Source organism: Tamandua tetradactyla, chromosome 5 (genome assembly GCF_023851605.1).
Source record: "Tamandua tetradactyla isolate mTamTet1 chromosome 5, mTamTet1.pri, whole genome shotgun sequence".
Taxonomy (NCBI): Eukaryota; Metazoa; Chordata; class Mammalia; order Pilosa; family Myrmecophagidae; genus Tamandua; species Tamandua tetradactyla.
Genome location: NC_135331.1, coordinates 37924523 through 37947751, shown reverse-complemented (window position 1 = coordinate 37947751; position 23229 = coordinate 37924523). Strand labels below are relative to the sequence as shown.

Below are 23229 nucleotides of genomic sequence, written 5' to 3'. Positions count from 1 at the left end.
GATATCTACATAATGCTAAGAATAACCTCCAAATTAACCTCTTGACTCTGTTTGAAATCTCTCAGCCACTAAGACTTTATTTTGTCTTATTTCTCTCTTCTTCTTTTTGGTCAAGAAGGCTTTCTCCTTTATCCCTAGGAGTCAGGTCCCACACTGGCAGGGAGATTTATACCCCTCAACGTCATATCCCACATAGTGGGGAGGGCGGTGAGTTCACCTGCCAAGTTGACTTAGAGAGAGAGGCCACATCTGAGCAACAAAAGAGGTTCTCTGTGGTGACTCAGGGGCATAATTATCAGTAGGCTTAGCTTCTCCTTTGCAGGAATAAGCTTCATAGGGTTGAGTCCCAAGATTGATGGCTCAGTCTATTGAATTGGTTGTCCCTACTGCTATGCAAGAATATCAGGAATTCCCCAGCTGGGGAAGTTGAATATTTCCTCCTTTCTTCCCAGCCCTCAAGGAGATTTTGCAAATACTTTTTTATTCTCTGCCCAAATTATTCTGGGATATATCGAAACATCACAATAGCCTATACAGAACAACAAGATCTGCCATCAGATTTTGTGCCTCTCTGCTTTTGTACATGTCCTTCCCTGGGCCTCAGATAGCCTTAGGTTAAGTTGGTTAGAGTGTGCCTGTGAGGAACCTCCCCTTTCCCAAGTTCCTTGCTGCTGCTTTTGGTCTCCAAAGCGCTGTAGACAGACCTATGTTGAGTACTTCTTACTTTCTATTCTGATCATCTGCGTATCTCTTCTTTCCTATTAGACTTTGATCTTCTAAGAAGATAGTGATTATGACTAATTCATCTTTGTATCCCAGTGGCTAGAACTAAATATTTAGAAAATTTAGAAGAATGGGTGATTGAGGGAAGAGAGCAGGAATTAGTAGTGAACATTTTAACAGAAAAAGCTCATTTAGAAGAAAATACATTATGTTTAGACTTGGCTTGTTCAAGTGGGTAGAATGTCAGATGGGCTAAATAGAATATCTTACATAGGACTGCATATTTATCTATGAGTTTATCAACTTCACAGGATTTTTGGTTGAAATTTGGTATTGTCTCTTTATTCAATAGAGTATTCAAGAAAGGTACACTGAAAACAGTATTTTCAAAATATACATGTAAAGAAAGAGGGAAGAAGTTAAACTAACAGCTACTTCATTGTGGCATGTGCTTTTCTTTGGGTTCAGTTTTTACAGAGTATTTGTCACTTAGTGTTGTGCAAATAGATGTTTAATAAATATTTGATTGACATACAATATTTTATTAATGCTTTTAGGCCTCTTATGGTGAGTGATATTTGGTGCTACTACCTTTTACACATTCTTTTTCATTCCCAATCCTGATGAAAAGGATTTAATTGAAAATGTCCAGGGGACCTAATTTTGGTACTATTTCTACACTATCACACATTGGTAATTTTTGGCAAGATTTATAATATACTAATAAATTCAAATTAAAGAGAAATGTGTTTAGAAGTAAAACACAGACAAATATGTATGTGTACTGTGTTAATATCGACACATAGATTTCATTCTTTTCTTGTTAATGACAATGAACCTCTCCAAAGAGAACAAGATTTGTGTTCTTCAAGCATTTGCAGAAACAGCCTCTAAACAGAGGACCTGAGCCCATTAGCACTAATGAAAACACTCACTCAAGGGAATGGGATGGATGCCTTGTGTTTGCATGTGGTAATCTCATATATGTTCTCTGCTTCAAATGATTTCCCCAAGCTTGCTTCTCTGTTTTCAGGTTCATGTGTCTTTTTTCCTGGTAGCTAAGCTGTTAGGAATGAAACATAAGTGTCAATCATTTCATGACCGTATTTCCTAATTTTGAATATATCAGCTAAATAAATCTGTCACCCCAGAATTGTTCATCTGTACCGAAGGTATTGAAAGAAAATTTATGTTTCTGAGTTTCAGAATTAATACTCAGGCTTAGTGGGAAGGAGACACTTGTACCCAATTTATGAATGTTAGGCTCTGTTTTTTTTTTGGCATAGGCAGGTTCCAGGAATCAAATCTAGGTCTCCGGCATGGTAGGTGAGAATTCTGCCACTGAGTGACCATTGTACTGCCCTAGGCTCTGTTTTAAAATTAACAAACAAAAAAAATTTTTAAAATTACTGCCATCCAAATATGTATTTTACTAATGTTTTAGAACATATTAATTTATGTAAAAATAATGTGACCCTAATTAGTGTTTGAAAACTGGCTATACCACAAGCTCTCAGGGAAAGGCACATGATCTCAGATACCTGTTCACTGTGTTCTGCCTAGGTTCTCAGGAGAAGCTGCAGGCTCAGCTACAAGGTCAGGTTTCTAGTACATAAGCTCTGCTTCCCTTCCCTGTTTGCATCTAAGCATGTCCTGTTTAATCTTATTTATGAATGGGACTTCTGTGTAAGATTTTGTGTGAAGATTTATGTGAAGAAAGAGTTTGGCTGCTTAAAGATTAGAGAGACAAAGAGTGAAAGAAACTGTGACCTAGTGGTAAATGTTTGGGATTAGAATTGAATGTTTTGGAATTAGGGCTGATTTTGGTACCTCCATATCATCTTGGGCAAATGACTTTGGGACCTTAGTTTTCTTTTCTGTTGTGTGTGTGTTTAAAGTAGGTGATTTCAAGGTAGGCATTATCTCTGTAATGTCCTGTATATTGCTCAGATGGCTGTAGCCTAAGCTCTGCCCAGTCTGGCTAGTCTCCCATCCCTGTGCCCAGTTGGCATTGTGAAGACATATCTAAGCCTAACATTGACAAGAGGCCTCTCTCATATCTCTGAATTTCTCTCTGTGCTGTACGATGGCCAGGAAGCTAGCCTATCATGATCTCTAAATGCAACTTCTCTGATTACCAACTTATATCTGCTTGGCAGGTGGCATGTGGGCTTACTTTGAACCAGATTCTATTTCTAAGGATCTTCCCTCATGCTACCTATTACTTGACAGTCAGGTGGTTGCTACTGAATCCAGAAAGGGCTTTTATCCCCAGAAGCTGAGGAAAACTCTAAAGCTATACAAAGCACTTATTCTCAACTCCAGTAAAATCTGTCTCATATGAAGGAAAATGGATTATTTTATTCTGGCTGGGTGTCTGTTTTCCTTGACCCAATTACTGAACCAAATTTGCTTGACCAATTTAAAATCCAACTTGAAAGGCCATAATAGACAAAGGTTGTGTAAATGTGCAGGGTATGTGGCCACAGTCAAACTATTTTTTCCTGATCTGATTCTGATATGATTACATAACTTCCAGACACCTAATATCACTAGGAATAATGGAAGGAAGAAATTTTCTTAAAATGTCTTTTAGATTTCTTTCCTTTACTACTATTAAGGTTTTAACCATTCCCAACTGTTTTAGTTTGTAAAAGCTTCTGGAATGCAATATGCTAGAAACGGAATTGCTTTTGAAAAGGGGAATTTACTAAGTTGCAAGTTTTCAGTTCTAAGGCTATGAAAAAGTCCAAATTAAAAAGAGGCTACCTTCATTCAAGAAAAGCTGATACCGTCCAGAACACTGCTGTCATCTAGGAAGGCTCATGGCAACGTCTCCTAGCTTTCTCTCCAGGTTTCTTCAACTGCTTCTCTGGGGCATTTTCTTTCATCTCCAAAAGTCTCTGGCTGTGTGGCCTCTGTCAGTTCTAAAGCTTTTTCCAAAATGCTCCCCTCTTAAAGGGCCCCAGTAAGCAAACCCACCTAGAATTGGTGGAGACACATCTCCATGGAAACCATCTAATCAAAAGTTAGCACCCACATTTGGGTGGGTCGTATCTCTATGGAAACAATAAAAAAGATCCCACCCAGCAATACTGAATGAGGATTAAAGGACATGGCTTTTCTGAGAAACATAGCAGCTTCAAACTGGTATACCAACCATATTCCAGAATTCTCTTTTAGGCTTAGATCTAGGAACAGTTGCAATTACAAACTATTTTTACCCAGCAGCGAGGTGGTCTTATTAATGAAATCTGATAATTAGAGTTACCGTTATTGGTATCTTAGTCATTTTGTTTTATAGTTGAGTAATTTTCTAGAATGATAGAAGAACTAGGATGCTTCTCAGATAACATACCATCCCATTTTACTGGGAGTGCTGAAGAAAGCAGACATGAAGGCCATGTAGAAAAGGGAGAAGCAGTATGATAAGCAAGAACAGAGTCAAGAATAAAACCCTAGCAGGGACTGAGTGGAAGCCGTAAGTGAGGAAGGTCAATAAACATAGTGGTCCTCATTCAATCACAGCTTGCAGATTCTCTGTTATAGGCCAGTAGGCACATACCAGGTTGGAGGCAGACAGTTACTTCAAAATTATAATTTCCTTGGCATAAAATGTTTCATCAACTGAGGGAGCGAATTAATTTTGTGATATATGAGGATATTATGACTTAGGACAAAGTTTTCTTTCTTAATTGGAGGTGCTTTGAGGGACCATTATTAGCATACCAGTTGATTTCTCTCATGTTGCACTGCAAATTGCTGATTAGCTGCTTTTATGTATATAGAGCTGATGGGTTGCCTCATTTAGATACAAACAGTAGTGCTCTAAGGAACTAGTCAGAAGTTCAAACTGACATTTAGAAATTGTAAACCCACAGACTTCATGACAAGTAATACTGTCAGTTTAAATTATAGCTTTTCTACCTAGATAAAGAATTAAAAGACCTAGTAATATAGCCTGTGACCAGTGTATTACAGAGAGATTCTGCTCTAGTGAGCTGAGAGATTGTGCTATTTGGATCTAACATTCAGTTGCTCTTCTTTTTCCTTGGATATTTTCTGGGTGATCAACCAGTGTGAAGGGTTGACATTGTGCATGGTTGTAACAAATGCATATTAGTTCAACCAAAAAATATTAGTTCAACCAAAAAATGTTTATTTTTCCTTTCAGGAAGAGACTTCTGAATAACTGATTTAGGAAATTGGAATGAGTTGAGAGATCAGGTCTCAAAATATGGTACTTTATTAATGTAAGGAGATTTAGCAGCAGTTTTACCACCTGGAAGGATAGAATTATATAAAGTATGTGGAATTAGGGTAAGGATGATTGTGATAGAGGAAAATAATAGCTCTTTACTTGATTCAGTTATTTCCTACTCAAGTACTTTCTCATCATCCCTGTTTTTACTATCTATCTGGCAATGTGAAACTTTTCCCATTAAGAAAGCCTCTGTCATGTAGTGAAAGTTTGTTGTCTCCCAGTGAAATGTGGTCTCACCTGCTGGTTGTGGAGTCCTTTGTGACTAAGTCCTGGTGATTGCGGGTCTACATTGGTGGCTTGAGGTATATTGCAGGGGCTATATTGGGAGAAAAAAAATCTCAGCTGTATCTGTTAATCTTTTTGTTTTTTCATTCGACAAATTGTAAGTTTACAAAAGAATCATGCAAAAAAATAGAGTTCCAGTATGTACCATTCTTTAAGTTGCTATTGTAAAAGTCATTTTTTTTCTTGATTTCTTCTTCAGATTGTTCATTGCTAGTGTATAGAAACACTGCTGATTTTGGGGTGTTGATCTTGTATCCCACCCCTTTGCTGAACTCATTTATTAGCTCTAGAAGGTCTGTTGTAGATTTTCACAATTTTTTGAATATGGGATCATATTATCTGCAAATAGGAAATGTCTAATTCTTTCTTTCCAATTTTGATGCCTTTTATTTCCTTTTCCTTGCCTAATTGCTCTGACAAGAAATTCCAGTATAGTGTTGAATACCAGTGTTGACAGTGGACATCCTTGTCCTGTTCCAGACTTTCATCATTAAGAAGGATGTTAGCTGTGGGCTTTTCACATATACCCATTATCATGCTGAGGAAGTTTCCTTCTATTCCTAATGTTCTAAACGTTTTTACCAAGAAAGGGTGCTATTTTTACCAAGAAAAGACAAGTGCCTTTTATTCATCAGTTGAGCTAACTGTATGGTTTTTTCCTTTGTTCTGTTAATGTGGTGTGCTGTACTAATTGATTTTCTTGTGTTGAGCCACTCTTGTCTACCTGATCACTGTATATAGTTCTTTTTTTTTTAGTTGCATATTCATCATTCTTAGAACATTTGCATCAATTCAGAAAAAGAAATAAAAAGACAAAAGAAAAAGAAATAAAACAAAAACAGAAAAAAAAAGATTATGCATACCATACCCCTTACCCCTCGCTTTCATTGATCACTAGCATTTCAAACAAAATTTATTTTAACATTTGTTCCCCCTATTATTTATTTTTATTCCATATGTTCTACTCGTCTGTTGACAAGGTAGATAAAAGGAGCATCAGACACAAGGTTTTCACAATCACACAGTCACATTGTGAAAGCTCTATCATTATACAGTCATCTTCAAGAAACATGGCTATTGGAACATAGCTCTACATTTTCAGGCAGTTCTCTCCAGCCTCTCCATTACGTCTTGGATAACAACGTGATATCTATTTAATTGCGTAAGAATAACATCTGGGATAGCCTCTCGACTCTGTTTGGAATCTCTCAGCCATTGACACTTTGTCTCATTTCACTCTTCTCCCTTTTGGTTGAGATGAGTCTCAGCTCATTCTAGGATTTCTGTCCCACAATGCCAGGAAGGTTCTCACCCCTGGGAGTCATGTCCCATGTAGACTGGGGGAGGGTGGTGAGGTTGCTTGTGGTGTTGGCTGGAGAGAGAGGCAACATCTGAGCAACAAAAGGCTCTCTTGGGGGTGACTCTTAGGCCTAAATTTTAAGTAGACTTGACCTATTCTTTGTGGGGTTAAGTTTCATATGAGCAACCCCCAAGACTGGGGGCTCAGCCTATGGCTTTGGTTGTCCACACTGCTTGTGAGAATATCAAGAATTCAACTTGGGGAAGTTGAATTTCTCACCATTCTCCGAAGGGGACTTTGCAAATACTTTTCCACTCACTGATCGAATCACTCTGGGATTCATTGAGGCATCACTCTGGACAAACCAACAAAATCTCAAGTCCAACCCAAGATTCCAAGTACTTATGGTGTTCAATCAAGCTATCTGCATAAGTTATATTAGAAAATGCATTAGTCAAAATATAAACTTTGTACCAAATAAACATTTTTTGCTTTAGTCTCACACATAAGGTGAAATTTTAAAATATTAATTACCATTTATTTTCAGCACCCTGCAGTAATGACATTCCTTTGTTCTTCTGTATAGTTCTTTTAATGTGCTGTTGGATTCAGTTCGCTGGTATTTTGTTGAACATTTTTACTTCTATGTTCATAAGAGATAGTCTGTAATTTTCTTTTCTCGTGGTATCTTTCTCTGGGTTTGGTGTGAGGGTAATGTTAGCCTCATAGAATGAGTTATGGAGTGTTCCCTTCTATTCAGTATTTTGAAAGATTTTGAGTAGGATTGATGTTAATTCTTCTTGGAATGTTTGCTAAAATTCCTCTTGAAGCTATCTGGTCTTTGGTTTTCTTTGTTGTAGATTTTTGGTTACTCATTCAATCTCTTCACTAGTTATTTGTTTGTTGAGATCTCCTTCTTTTTGAGTTCAGTGTAGGATGTTCATGTGTTTCTAGGAATTTATCCATTTATCTGGTTATCTAAATTGTAAAGTACAGTTGTTCATAGTATTCTCTTTTAGTGCTTTTTATTTCTGTGGGGTTAGTAGTAATGTCCCCCTTTTCATTTTTTTATTTCAATTGTTTGATTTTAGTTATTAGTTATTTAAAATTTTTTATTTAGTTTTTTTTTCCTCATCAGTCTAGATAGAGGTTTGCCAATTTTATCAACCATTTCAAAGAACCAACCTTTGGTTTTGTTGATTATTTCATTTATCTCTGCTCTAATCTTTGTTATTTTCTCCTCTACTGGTTTTGCCTTTTTTTTTGTTCTTCTTTTTCTAGATCCTCCAGATGTGAGGTTAGGTGTCTGATTTGAGGTCTTTCTTCTTTTCTTGTTTCTGTTAGAGCTTTAAATTTCCCTCTTAGCACTAACTTTGCTGTATCCTGTAAGTTTCAGTATGTTGATTTTTCATTTTCATTCACCTCAAGATATTTCTTAATTTTCTTTTGCAATTCTTTATTTGACCCTTTGGTTGCTTCAGTATATAATTTCCACATATTTATGAATTTCCATTTGTCCCTCTGTTATTGATTTCTAATTTCATTCCATTGTGGTCAGAGAAGCTGCATTGTATGATTTCAATATTTTTGAGTTTATTGAGACTTGTTTTGTCTATTCTAGAAAATGATCTATGTGTGCTAAAGAAGAATGTGTGTTCTATTGCTATTGAGTGAAGTGTTTTATATGTATCTGTTAGGTCTAGTTGGTGTAGAGTATCATTCAAGTCTTCAATTCCTTATTTATCTTCTGTCTAGATGTTCTGTCCGTTATTAAAAGTGGTATATTAAAGTCTCCTATTGTTAGTGTATAACCTTCTATTTGTCGCTTTAAATTTGTCAGTATTTACTTCATGTACTTTGAGGCTCTGCTCTTAGGTGCATATGTATTTATAATTGTTATGTCTTCTTGTTAAATTGACCCCTTTATTAGTATATAATATTGTTCTTTGTCCTTCAAAACAATTTTTTACTTAAAGTCTATTTTTATCTGTTATTACTGTAGCTACTCCAGCTTTTTTTTTTTGGTTAATGCTTGTGTGGTATATATTTTTCCATCTTTTTTGCTTTCAACTTAAAATCCTCTCATATTTTTCCTTCTAGCTGCTCCAGAATATAGGAGGCTAGAAGGCTTAAATACTTTTTTATCATCACAATCGACTTTTTTTGTGAAGAATAACATATATATAAGAAAAGCTATAAATATGAAAGCACAGCACCACAATTAGTTGTAGAACATATTTCAGAGTTTGACATGGGTTACAGTTTCACAATTTTAGGTTTTTACTTCTAGCTGCACTAAAATACTGGAGACTAAAAGAGATATCAATTTAATCATTCAGCATTCATATTCATTTGTTAAGTCCTATCTTCTGTGTATAACTCCACCATTACCTTTGATCTTTCTATATGTGAAACTTTTTTTTATGGTCAAACTTATATTTAAAATTTGCCAGCTGAATTCAGTTTAGATTATTCCAGTTTTGTTGGCAGTATCCCAAGTGTCATGGTCAGGAGCCAGTTGAACATATTCCTTCTTCTCTCCGTCAGACCTGATCAGAGTGTTGGCCATATCAGTGTCGTAAAGCTTCTTCACAGCCTGTTAGATCTGGTGCTTGTTGGCGTTTGACATCCACAGTGAACAGAAGTGTTCAACTTACTTTTATCTTTGAATTCAATGTTGTCTCTTATACACAGCATGTAGTTAGTAATGCTCTTTTATTCATTCTGCCAATATCTACCTTTTGACTGGGGAGTTTAACCTATTTACATTTAAAGTAGTTACTTATAATGAAAAATTTTCTTCTGCCATTTTACTATTCAGTCTTTATAAATCTTATAACTTTTTTGACCTTCAATTCTTCCATTAATGCCTATCTTCATTTTTTAAAAATTTTATACCATATTGAATTCCTTTTCATTTCTTTCTGGATATATTTTTCATATATTTTCTGGTAGTTATCATGGAGTTAAGATTTAACATTCCAAATACATAGCAATCAGTTTTTGATACTCCTGTCCCCCCACCTTTTTCTGTACTTGTTACAAATTATATTTTTGTATATTATATGACATAACCATAGATTTATCATTGCTTTTTGTGTGTTTGCTTTTTTAGCACCCATAAGACTAAGAAGTGGAGTTACATATCAAAAAATATATACAATAGCGCTGGCATATAATTACCCATATGGTTAGTTTACCAAAGGTCTTTCTTTTGTTATGCCACTTTGATCCACTGTCAAGTGTCTTTCGTTTGAGTCTGAAATACATGCTTTAGTATTGCTTGAGGGAAGGTCTAGCGGTATTAAACTCTCTCAGCTTTTGCTTATCTGGAAATGTCTGAATCTCTTTCTTATTTTTGAAAGAAGTATCACCAGATATAAAATTCTTGTTTGACAATTGTTTTCTCTCAACACTTTAAGTATTTCAATACACTTTCCTTCTTGCCTCCATGGTTTCTGATGAGAAATTGGCAATTAATCTAATTGGGACTTCCTTGTATATAAGATGTTGCTTTTCTCTTGTAGCTTTTAGAATTCTTTCCTTGTCCTTTGCATTCAACAGTTTGACCTCCATGTATCTAGACATGTCTCTCCTCAAGTTTATCCTGTTTGGTTGTTATTGAACTTCTTGAATATGCATAATCATCTCTTTTTTCACATTTGGGACATTTTCTGTCAGCATTCATTCTTCTGCTTTCTCTCCCTCTTTTCCCTGTAACCCACATAATGCATGTATTGGTATACTTGATGGTGTCTCACAGGTCTCTTGGGCTATTTTTGTATTTTTTAATTCTTTTTTTATTTCTTCCCCTCAGAGTGACTCATTTCAATCGTCTTGTTTTCATATTTTCTGATTCTTTCTTCTGCCAGCTCCAATGTGCTGTTGAAACCATCCTTGGAATTTTTCATTTCAGATATTGTAGTCTTCAACTCTAGTAATTCTGTTTCATTCCTTTTTTTTCGCATGGGCAGGCACCAGGAATCAAATCCAGGTCTCTGAAATGGCAGGTGAGAATTTTGCCACTGAGCCACCATCGCTTCACCCTCATTCCTTTTTAAACTTTCTGTTTCTTTTATTGAGATTCTCATAGTGTTCATTCATTGTTTTTTTTTTTTGAGAAGGTCAGCCCTTTTTTGAGAAGGTCAGCCCTATGCAAAGTGCAGGGTGCTCCCTGTCTTTTCTGAGCCTGAGCTTGTTGTGCTTGCTTAGTTAGGGCCTTAGGAGCTTGTTTCCCTGTTCATAGGAATTTGAGTACACCCTCTACTCCCTAGGAAAAAGACCTTTTCCATCTCCACCCACAAGGCTTAAAACTGGTAAGCCCTTGCCCCAGGCTGCCAGACTCGATTGTTTCTTGCACAACTTTTGCTGTCCCAAGCTACTTTTTCCTGGCGGGCAGAGAGAAGGGCAGGAGAAGAGTTTCCTAGGTCCAGCTTTTTCTGCCAGAAGGAAGCCAAGGACCCACAAAGGTATTGCCAGTCAGCTCTACCCTGTCTTAGGGAGGCGGTGATGGGGGAAGTAGCGAGAATGCCGGGAGCTTCTCCTAAGATTCTTTGAAGCTTCATTTTCTTAAATTTGACACTTGCCAAATGAAGCCCTTTAGCTGTTTTCTGTAGCTTTGAAGAAGGGTGCTATCTTTAAAGCTCCTCTACCAATTTTGCCCAAGGCTGATTGGAACAATGGCCACACTCAGATCTGAGCCCCCAGTGATCTGAATTATCTGATCAAAAAAAATTGTCACAAATATAGACATCCAGGGTTCACACAGAAGAGGCCAAGCCACAGAAGGGTATGAAATAGAGGTGGCAGGACCCCCCAAAAAAGTGTCAAACTATGTAAAAGGTTTCCTGTGGTAGAATTACATGGGGTATGGGACATAGAAGTGTTGTTTTCTTGATAACAAATTCTCGAACTATGTTGCCGTCTAAACTATGTGAATGAATAATTTGATTTAAAAGTAAAGAATAAAAAATAAAACAGCCAAAAAAAAAAAAAACAAGCAACAAAAGAAACAGTTGTCAGTAGTCAGACTGGACAGGTCCAGATCTTGGGGAGCTAGGTTTTTATTATCCCATCCTGGCACCAACAAGCTGCACCAGAGGTCAAGGTTGAGGGCCCACTGCTGCCTGCCATGAGGCTGGGAGATGGGTCATGATAGCCACTGCATGAAGCATGAAATTTCCTGCTATTTACCACAATTTACTGGTCTCTTCCTTTGATGCTGAACAGTGTTCTACTAGACTCTGGGGTTTCAAAATATTTCATTCACACAGTCCCTGCTATGTAGTAGTTGTTCTGGTAGAGGGACTGATTCTTGGAGCTTCCTACTTAACCATATCCCACAGACCTGTTTTTGTTGCTCTTTCTATGTTTTTCTGAGACTGCATGTTTATACAAGGACATTGAATTTTAGAATGTAAAAAAATCAGTTGAACTTTTAAAATTTGACTGGAATTAAGGGCAATTTGACAGGAATTATTTAATTAAAAATTTATAGTTCTTCAGAGGAAAGGCAGCTAGCTTTCATCTGAGGCTTTTGTTACATGGAAGGCACACAGTGATGTCTGCTGGCCTTCTCTCCTGGCTTCTGGGTTCCAACGGCCTGTCCCCAGAGTGATTCCTTTCTTTGTCTCTAAATGTCTGGGCTGAGTTTTGAATGCTGAGATGAAGTATGCTGAGCTGCTGTGCTCTTTTTTGACCTCTCTCTTTTAAGTCTCCAGCTGATTAAATTAAATCTTACTCATTGTGGAAGGCACTCCCCCTAGCTGACTGCAGATGCAATCAGCCATAGATGAATTTCATATATTGATGACTTAAGTCCACCCAAACAGAACAACAAGGCATCATCACCTGGCCAAGTTGACACCTGAACCTAATTACCACACTTAGTCATTCCCTATCCCTACCCCATCCCCTGGTAACCTATATCCTGGATTCTGACACTATGAGTGTGCTTATTCTAATAGTTTCAAAATAGTGAGATCATACAGTATTTGTCCTTTTTGTGTTTGGCTTATTTCACTCAACATGATGTCTTCAAGGTTATCCATGTTGTCACATGTACCAGGACTTTATTCCTTTTTACAGCTGGATTATGTTCCATTATATGTATATTAACATTCTGTTTATTCATTCATTGGTTGATGGGCACTGGCTTTGTTTCCATCCTTTGGCAATTATGAATAATGCCACTCTAAACATTGGTCTACAAATCTGTTTGAGTCCCTGCTTTCAGTTCTTTTGGGCATATACTTAGTAGCAGAATTGCCAGGTCATATGGTAATTCTATACTTAGCTTTCTGAGGAGCCACCAGATGATCTTCCTCTGTGGCTGCACCATTTTCCATGACCAGAAGCAATGAATTGAGTGTTCTTGTTTCTCTGCATCCTCTCCAACACTTGTTAATTTCTTTTTTTTAATAGTAGCCATTCTAATGGATGTGTGTGGTTTTTATATGCATTTCCCTGATGGCTAATGATGTTGAGTATCTTTACATGTGCTTTCTGGCCATTTGTATATCTATTTTGGAGAGATGTCTTTTCAAGTCTTTTGCCCATTTTTAAATTGGGTTGTTTGTCTTTTTGTTGTTAAGTTGAAGGATTTCTTTATATTCTGGGTATTATTCATTTGTTTGTTGTGTGGTTTCTAAATATATTCTCCCATTGTGTAGGTTGTCATTTTACTGTCATGATAAACTACTTTGAGCACCAAAAGTTTAGAATTTTTTGAGTCCTATTTATCTCTCTTTTCCTTTGTTGCTTGTGCTTTGAGTGTAAAGTCTAAGAAACCATTGCCTAAGAGAGAGTCCTGAAGATGCTTCCTTACTTTTTCTTCTAGGGATTTGATAGTTCTAGCTCTTTTATAAAGGTCTTTAATCCATTTTGAGTTGATTATTGTATATGGAGTGAGGTAAGGGTCCTCCTCTCTTTTGCAAATGGAGATCCAGTTTTTCCAGGACTGTTTGTTGAAGAGACCTTTCTCTCCCAATTGAGTGATCTTTGCCACCTTGTCAAAATCAGTTGGCCATAAATGCGATGGATGATTTCTGAACTCACAACTGTATTCTGTTGTCTCTACATCTGTCCTTGTGCCAGTACCATACTGTTTTGATTACTGTGCCTTTGTAATAAGTTTTAAGTTAGGGAAGTGTGAGTCCTCTTACTTCATTCTTCCTTTTCAAGATGGCTTCAGCTATTCAGGTCCCTTTACCTTCTTATAAATTTGAAGATTGGCTTTTCCATTCCTGCAAGAAAGGTTTTTGAAATTTTTATTGGGATTGCATTGAAACTATAAATTGCTTTGGGTACTATTGACATCTTAATGATGTTTAATCTTCCAATCCCTGAAGAATATCCTTCCAGTTATTTAGGTTTTCTTTAATTTCTTTTTGCAGTGTTTCATAGTTTTCTGCATAAAGTCCTTTACATCCTTGGTTAGATTTATTCCTAGATATTTTATTCTTTTAGTTGCTATCGTAAATGAATTTTTTTTCTTGATTTTCTCCTCAGATTACTCATTATTAGTATATAGAAATACTACTGTCTTTTTGCATGTTAATCTTGTATCCTTCCATTGCATTGAAGTTGTTTATTAGTTCTAGTAGCTTTGCTGTAGATTTTTTTTAGTACTTTCTTTGTATTGGTTCATGATATCTGCAAATAGTGAAACTTTTACTTATTCTTTTCCAATTTGGATGCCTTTTATTTCTTTTTCTTGCCTAATTGCTTTATCTAGAACTTCTAGCACAATATTGAATACGAGTGGTGACGGTGGGCATCCTTGTCTTGTTCCCAGTCATGAATGGTAAGTATTAGGTCTTTCACCATTGAGTATGATGGTAGATGTGGGTTTTTCATTTAAGACCTTTATCATATTGAGGAAGTTTTCTTCTATTCCTGTCCTTCAAAATATTTTTGTCAAGATAGGATGCTGGATTTTGTCAAATGCCTTTTCTGTGTCAACCAGGATTATCCAGTGTTTTTTTTCCCCTCAATAAGTTCATCAGTTGACTTTGTTGTGTTGAAACACCCTTTTGTACTTGAGATAAAACCACCTTGCCCATGGCATATAATTCTCTTATTGATTTTTCAATTTGGTTTGTAAGTATTTTGTTGAGGATTTTTGCATTTATATTCATTAAAGAAATTGGTCTGTAATTTTCATTTCTTATAGTATATCTGGTTTTGGTATTAGGGTGATGTTGACTTGATGAAATGAGTTAGGTTATTTTCCATCCTCTTCAATTTTTTGCAAGAATTTGAGCAGATTTGGTTTTAATTCTTCTTGGAATGATTGATAGAATTCACCTGTGAAGCCATCTGTTCCTGGGCTTTTGTTTGTTGGGACTTTTTGGTGACTGATTCATACTCTTTACTTGGGAGGTTATTTGGTGACTGATTGAAATTCTTTACTTGTTAATTAGTCTGTTGAGGTCTTCTCTTTCTTCTGTTGACCATTTAGGTTGTTCATGTGCTTATAGGAATTTGTCCGTTTCATCTAAGTTATCTAATTTGTTGGCATATAGTTGCTCACAATATCCTCTTATCCTTTTTATTTCTGTGGGGACAGTAAAAATGCCCCTCTGTCATTTCTGATTATATTTATTTGCTTTTTCTCTCTTTTTTTCTTTGTCAGTCTAGCTAAAGTTTTGTCAATTTTATTGATCCTCTCAAATAACCAACTTTTGGTTTTTCTCTTTATTTTTTTTGTTCTCAATTTCATTTATTTCCACTCTGTTTGTTATTTCCTTTCCTTCTGCTTGTTTTGGGATTAGTTTACTTTTTTTTCTACTTTGTCCAGGTATATGGTTAGGTCTTTGATTTTAGCCCTTTCTTCTTTTTAATGTAGGTGTTTAGGGCTATAACTTTCCCATTGCCTTCATTGCATTCCATAAGTTTTGATACGTTGTGTTCTTGTTTTCCTTCATCCCTACGCCACCATCTTCCCGAGAAGTTCCCAAGGTACTCTTAAACAACCTTAGTATAGATAAAGTCATGCTGGACATATCCTTGGATGAGTCTCTTATCTTATGACGTGAGGACCCTTGACACAACATGGTAGGTCATATTGCAGGTTCTTCAAGCTATGTTGTAGCAGAAACACCAGCAGCTCGGTTTTGAAGCTTAGTTACCTGAAATGGATGGTTTCTATTCTTCTCATTAATAGACCTTGTGGCTGATGTTTTTGCACATTGGGGCAGGTGTTGCAGGTGAAGTGATGGCAGCACCATCCTCCCTTGTGCTCAGCTGTTTCCAGTCTCCCTTATTTTTGAAAGAGAGTTTCACTGAATATAAAATTCTTGGCTGGCAGTTGTTTTCGTTCATCTCTTTACTTATTTCAACCTACTGCCTTCTTGCCTCTGTGGATTCTCATGAGAAATTGGCACTCATTCTAATTGGGACTCCCTTGTATGTAACACCTTGTTTTTCTCTTGCAGCTTTCAGAATTCTCTCCTTGTCCTTTGTAGGTGATAGTGTAATCAATATATGACAGGGTGTATTTTCTTCTTGTTTATCCTGTTTGGTGTTCTCTGAGCTCCTTGGATATGCCTATTCACATCTTTTGCTAAGTTGGGAAAGTTCTCTGTCATTATTTCTTTAACTATTCCTTCTGACCCTTTCTCTTTTTCTTTTCCTTCCGGGACTCCCATAATGTATATTGGTGTACCTGATGGTGTCCCATAGCTGTCTTAGGCTGTTTTTTGCTTTTAATATTTCTTTTTGTTCCTCAGCTTGACTTAGAGGGACATATATTACATGGCTTATTTGGCTTGTTTAAAAACAGAGAGTGTCATAATCCAAGGACTCACATCTTTCTTCAGTTCTGAAGAACTCTCAGCTACTCTCTCTTCAAATATGTATTTATCTCATTTGCCTCTATTGACTGCTCTGATAACTCTAATTAAATGCATTTTGAAGCATCTTAACTTCTTTTTCCTCTATTTATCTTCTTGTTTGTCCTGCATATTGGGGAATTTCCTTGGGTTAATCTTCCTGGTCACTAGTTACTTCTCAGGTATATAATGTTTAAGCTACCTTTTTTTTAAAAAATATTTTTATTGATGAAACAACATACAAAAACAAACATTGTTAACATACAAACATTCCATACATAGTGTGCAATCAGTGGCTCACAATATCATCACATAGTTGTATATTTATCACCATGATCATTTTTTTGGAACATTTGCATCACTTCAGGAAAAGAAATAAAAAGATAAAAGAAGAAACTCTTATAAACCATACCCCTTACCCCTCCCTATCATTGACTATTACTATTTCCATTTACTCAGTTTATTTATATTTATTTTTTAACTTTTTTTAATTGTATAATATAACATATATACAAAGCAAAGGAAGTATAATATAACATATATACAAAGCAAAGGAAGGAAAAAGCAATAGTTTCTAAAGCACTCTTCAACAAATAGTTAAGCACAGATCACAGAGTTTGTCATGGGCTACCATACCATCATTTCAGAGTTTTCTTTCAAGCTGTCCAGAATATAGGAGGCTTGAAGGAATAATATTTTCTATCATCACAGTTGACTTTTTTTCTCTTTTTTTGTGAAAAATAACTTATATACAAAAAGAGCAATAAATTTCAAAGCACAGCACAACAATAAGTTGTAGTATAGATTTCAGAGTTTGGTATGGGTTACAATTCCACAATTTTAGGTTTTTACTTTTAGCTGCTCTAAAATACTAGAGACTGAAAGAAATATTTTAATGATTCAGCAGTCATATTCATTTGTTAAACCCTACCTTTTCTGTATAACTCCACAATCACCTTTGATCTTGCTATCCCACTCTTAGGGGTATTTGGGCTATGACCATTCTAACTTTTTCATGTTGGAAGGGTTTGTCACTAATATGAGATAGGAAGATGTAACTAGGTGATATTCTGGAGAGGCTGGGCTTTCTAGCTTTCAGGACTTATCTTGTCCAGGGACCCATCTGGAGACTGTCAATATCTGGAAAGTTACACTAGTGCATGGAAACTTTGTAAAATCTTATATATTGCTCTACGTTCTTTAGGATTTATACCCAATTTATTTAACCTTTGTACCCCCTATTATTTGTTTATTTTTTAACCATATTTTTTACTTATCTGTCCATACCCTAGATAAAAGGAGCATCAGACACAAGGTTTTTATAATCAAACAGTCACATTGTAAAAGCTATATAATTATACAATCATTTTTAATAAACAGGCTGCTGGAACACAGCTCTACAGTTTGAAGTACTTCTCTTTAGCAACTCAAATACACCATAAACTGAAAAGGGATATCTATATAAGATGTAAGAATAACCTCCAGGATAACCTGGAGGTTATCCTCACTCTGTTTGAAATCTCTCGGTCACTGACACTTTATTTTTTCTCATTTCTCTCTTCCCCTTTTGGTCAGGAAGGTTTTCTTAATCCGTTGGTGCTGGGTTCCAGCTCATCGCAGGATTTCTGACACACATTGCCAGGGAGATTTACACCCTTAGGAATCATGTCCCACATAGAGGGAGAGGCCAGTGGGTTCTCTTGTGTTGTTGGCTTAGAGAGAGAAGCCATATGTGAGCAACAAAAGAGGTTTTTTAGGGGTGGCTTTTAGGCCTAATTTTAAGCAGGCTTAACCTGTCCTTTGCAGAAATACATTTCATAGGGGCAAACCCCAACATCGAAGGCTCGGCCTATTGATTTGATTGTCCCTACTGCTTGTAGGAGTATCAGAAAGTCTCCAAATGGGAAAGTTGAATCTTTCCCCCTTTCTTCCAGTTCCCCTAAGGAGACTTTGTAAATACTTCTTTATTCACTGGCCATATCACTCTGGTATTTATTGGGGTATCACACTAACCTGGAGAAACCAATAAAATCTCATGCCCTATTAAAGATTTCCTGTACTTATAGGGTTCAACTAAACTGACCATACAAGTTAAATTAGGAAATGCACTACCCAAAATAAAAATTTTGCACCAAACGAACCTTTCTCTCTTTAGTATCACAGAGAATTTGAAGTTTTAAGATATGAACGATATCATCCTTTACCTAGTCTTCTGATATACCTTAGTCCTATCCATATTAGCTTTATTCATATCTTTTCTCGATGTCTGATCACTTTTTCAACTTTTTAGAAGTATGGTATACTGCTGATTTTCATAGTTGCAGAGCTCTGACTCTAAGTCTTAAGTGCCACATAAATATCCGAAGTTTCTGGGGAACCATGTTATATACAAAGAGCTCAGTATCTCAGAATTTGGAATTAACAATTAAACCTCCTGCATACATGTGACTGAATACATTGACTTACAATCTAGATCTAGGATCTTTAATAATAAGCCTCAACCTGATAACCCATGCTCTTGACTTTAGTTCACCGAATTTTTTTTTATTAATTAAAAAAAAAATTAACTAACACAACATTTAGAAATCATTCCATTCTACATATGCAATCAGTAATTCTTAATATCATCACATAGATGTATGATCATTTCTTAGTACATTTGCATCGATTTAGAAAAAGAAATAGCAAGACAACAGAAAAAGAAATAAAATGATAATATACAGAAAAAAATAAAAATAAAAAATACAAAAAATATATATATAAAACAAACAAACAAACAAACAAAACTATAGCTCAGATGCAGCTTCATTCAGTGTTTTAACATAATTACATTACAATTAGGTAGTATTGTGCTGTCCATTTTTGAGTTTTTGTATCTAGTCCTGTTGCACAGTCTGTATCCCTTCAGCTCCAATTACCCATTATCTTACCCTGTTTCTAACTCCTGATGGTCTCTGTTACCAATGACACAATCCAAGTTTATTCTCTAATGTCAGCTCACATCAGTGGGACCATACAATATTTGTCCTTTAGTTTTTGGCTAGTCTCACTCAGCATAATGTTCTCTAGGTCCATCCAAGTTATTACATGCTTCATAAGTTTATTCTGTCTTAAAGCTGCATAGTATTCCATCGTATGTATATACCACAGTTTGTTTAGCCACTCGTCTATTGATGGACATTTTGACTGTCTCCTCTCTTTGCAATTGTAAATAATGCTGCTATAAACATTGGTGTGCAAATGACCGTTTGTGTCTTTGCCCTTAAGTCCTCTGAGTAGATACCTAGCAATGGTATTGCTGGGTCATATGGCAATTCTATATTCAGTTTTTTGAGGAAGCGCCAAACTGCCTTCCACAGTGGTTGCACCATTTGACATTCCCACCAACAGTGGATAAGTGTGCCTCTTTCTCCGCATCCTCTCCAGCAATTGTCATTTTCTGTTTTGTTGATAATGGCCATTCTGGTGGGTGTGAGATGATGTCTCATTGTGGTTTTGATTTGCATTTCTCTAATGGCCAGGGACATTGAACATCTCTTCATGTGCCTTTTGGCCATCTGTATTTCTTCTTCTGAGAGGTGTCTGTTCAAGTCTTTTTCCCATTTTGTAATTGGGTTGGCTGTCTTTTTGTTGTTGAGTTGAACAATCTCTTTATAAATTCTGGATACTAGACCTTTATCTGATATGTCGTTTCCAAATATTGTCTCCCATTGTGTAGGCTATCTTTCTACTTTCTTGATGAAGTTCTTTGATGCACAGAAGTGTTTAATTTTGAGGAGCTACCATTTATTTCTTTCTTTCTTCAGTGCTCTTGCTTTAGGTTTAAGGTCCATAAAACCAACTCCAATTGTAAGTTTCATAGGATATCTCACTACATTTTCCTCTAACTGTTTTATGGTCTTAGGCCTAATGTTTAGATTTTGATCCATTTTGAGTTAACTTTTGTATAGGGTGTGAGATACGGGTCTTCTTTCATTCTTTTGCATATGGATATCCAGTTCTCTAGGCACCATTTATTGAAGAGACTGTTCTGTCCCAGGTGAACTGGCTTGACTGCCTTATCAAAGATCAAATGTCCGTAGATGAGAGGGTCTATATCTGAGCACTCTATTCGATTCCATTGGTCGATATATCTATCTTTATGCCAATACCATGCTGTTTTGACCACTGTGGCTTCATAATATCCCTTAAAGTCCAGCAGCTCGAGACATCCAGCTTCGTTTTTTTTCCTCAAGATACTTTTAGCAATTCCAGATAAATTTGCTTATTGGTCTTTCTATTTCTGAAAAATAAGTTGTTGGTATTTTGATTGGTATTGCATTGAATCTGTAAATCAATTTAGGTAGGATTTGCATCTTAACTATATTTAGTCTTCCAATCCATGAACACAGCATGCCCTTCCAACTATTTAGGTCTTCGGTGATTTCTTTTAACAGTTTTTTGTAGTTTTCTTTCTATGGGTCTTTTGTCTCTTTAGTTAAATTTATTCCTAAGTACTTTATTCTTTTAGTTGCAATTGTAAATGGAATTCGTTTCTTGATTTCCCCCTCAGCTTGTTCATTGCTAGTGTATAGAAACGCTACAAATTTTTGAATGTTGATCTTGTAACCTGCTACTTTGCTGTACACATTTATTAGCTCTAGTAGTTTTGTTGTGGATTTTTCTGGGTTTTCGACATATAGTATCATATCTTCTGCAAGCAGTGATAGTTTTACTTCTTCCTTTCCAATTTTGATGCCTTGTATTTCTTTTTCTTGTCTAATTGCTCTGGCTAGAACCTCCAACACGATGTTGAATAATAGTGGTGATAATGGACATCCTTGTCTTGTTCCTGATCTTAGGGGGATAGTTTTCAGTTTTTCCCCATTGAGGATGGTATTAGCTGTGGGTTTTTCATATATTCCCTCTATCATTTTAAGGAAGTTCCCTTGTATTCCTATCCTTTGAAGTGTTTTCAACAGGAAAGGATGTTGAATCTTGTCAGATGCCTTCTGTGCATCAATTGAGATGATCATGTGATATTTCTGCTTTGATTTGTTGATATGATGTATTACATTAATTGATTTTCTTATGTTGAACCATCCTTGCATACCTGGGATGAATCCTACTTGGTCATGATGTATAATTCTTTTAATGTGTTGCTGGATTCGATTTGCTAAAATTTTGGTGAGGATTTTTGCATCTATATTCATTAGAGAGATTGGTCTGTAGTTTTCTTTTTTTGTAATATCTTTGCCTGGTTTTGGTATGAGGGTGATGTTGGCTTCATAGAATGAATTAGGTAGCTTTCCCTCCACTTTGATTTTTTTGAAGAATTTGAGGAGAGTTGGTACTAATTCTTTCTGGAATGTTTGGTAGAATTCACATGTGAAGCCTTCTGGTCCAGGACTTTTCTTTTTGGGAAGCTTTTGAATGACTGATTCAATTTCTTTACTTGTGATTGGTTTGTTGAGGTCATCTATTTCTTCTTGAGTCAAAGTAGGTTGTTCATGCCTTTCTAGGAACTTGTCATTTCGTCTACATTGTTGTATTTATTAGTGTAAAGTTGTTCATAGTATCCTGTTATTACCTCCTTTATTTCTGTGAGGTCAGTGGTTATGTCTCCTCTTCCATTTCTGATCTTATTTATTTGCATCCTCTCTCTTCTTCTTTTTGTCAGTCTTGCTAAGGGCCCATCAATCTTATTGATTTTCTCATAGAACCAACTTCTGGTCTTATTGATTTTCTCTATTGTTTTTATGTTTTCAATTTCATTTATTTCTGCTCTAATCTTTGTTATTTCTTTCCTTTTGCTTGCTTTGGGATTAGTTTGCTGTTCTTTCTCCAGTTCTTCCAAGTGGACAGTTAATTCCTGCATTTTTGCCTTTTCTTCTTTTCTCATATAGGTATTTAGGGCAATAAATTTCCCTCTTAGCAATGCCTTTGCTGCGTCCCATAGGTTTTGATATGTTGTGTTTTCATTTTCATTCTCCTCGAGATATTTCCTAATTTCATCCTTGACACACTCATTGTTTAAGAGTGTGTTGTTGAGCCTCCACGTATTTGTGGATTTCCTGGCAATCTGCCTATTATTGATTTCCAACTTCATTCCTTTATGATCTGAGAAAGTGTTGTGTATGATTTCAATCTTTTTAAATTTGTTGAGACTTGCTTTGTGACCCAGCATATGGTTTGTCTTTGAGAATGATCCATGAGCACTTGAGAAAAACGTGTATCCTGTTGTTGTGAGGTGTAATGTCCTATAAATGTCTGTTAAGTCTAGCTCATTTATTGTAATATTCAAGTTTTCTGTTTCTTTATTGATCCTCTGTCTAGATGTTCTGTCCATTGATGAGAGTGGCGAATTGAAGTCTCCAACTATTATGGTAGATGTGTCTATTTCCCTTTTCAGTGATTGCAGTGTATTCCTCACGTATTTTCGGGCATTTTGATTCGGTGCATAGATATTTATGATTGTTATGTCTTCTTGTTTAATTGTTCCTTTTATTAGTAGATAGTATCCTTCTTTGTCTCTTTTAACTGTTTTACATTTGAAGTCTAATTTGTTGGATGTTAGTATAGCTACTCCTGCTCTTTTCTGGTTGTTATTTGCATGAAGTATCTTTTCCCAACCTTTCACTTTCAACCTATGTTTATCTTTGGGTCTAAGATGTGTTTTCTGTAGACAGCATATAGAAGGATCCTGTTTATTAATCCATTCTGCCAGTCTATGCCTTTTGATTGGGGAATTCAGTCCATTAACACTTAGTGTTATTACTGTTTGGGTAATACTTTCCTCTACCATTTTCCCTTTTGTATTATATATATCATATCTGATTTTCCTT

At 36.0% G+C, this 23229-nt stretch overlaps 1 protein-coding gene across 3 annotated transcripts in view; it reads left to right on the top strand.

The window, feature by feature from the left end:
• The window catches only part of TTC28 (tetratricopeptide repeat domain 28), an 896291-nt gene that overhangs the window by 380920 nt on the left and 492142 nt on the right, over nt 1-23229 (top strand). The window lies entirely within an intron of this gene.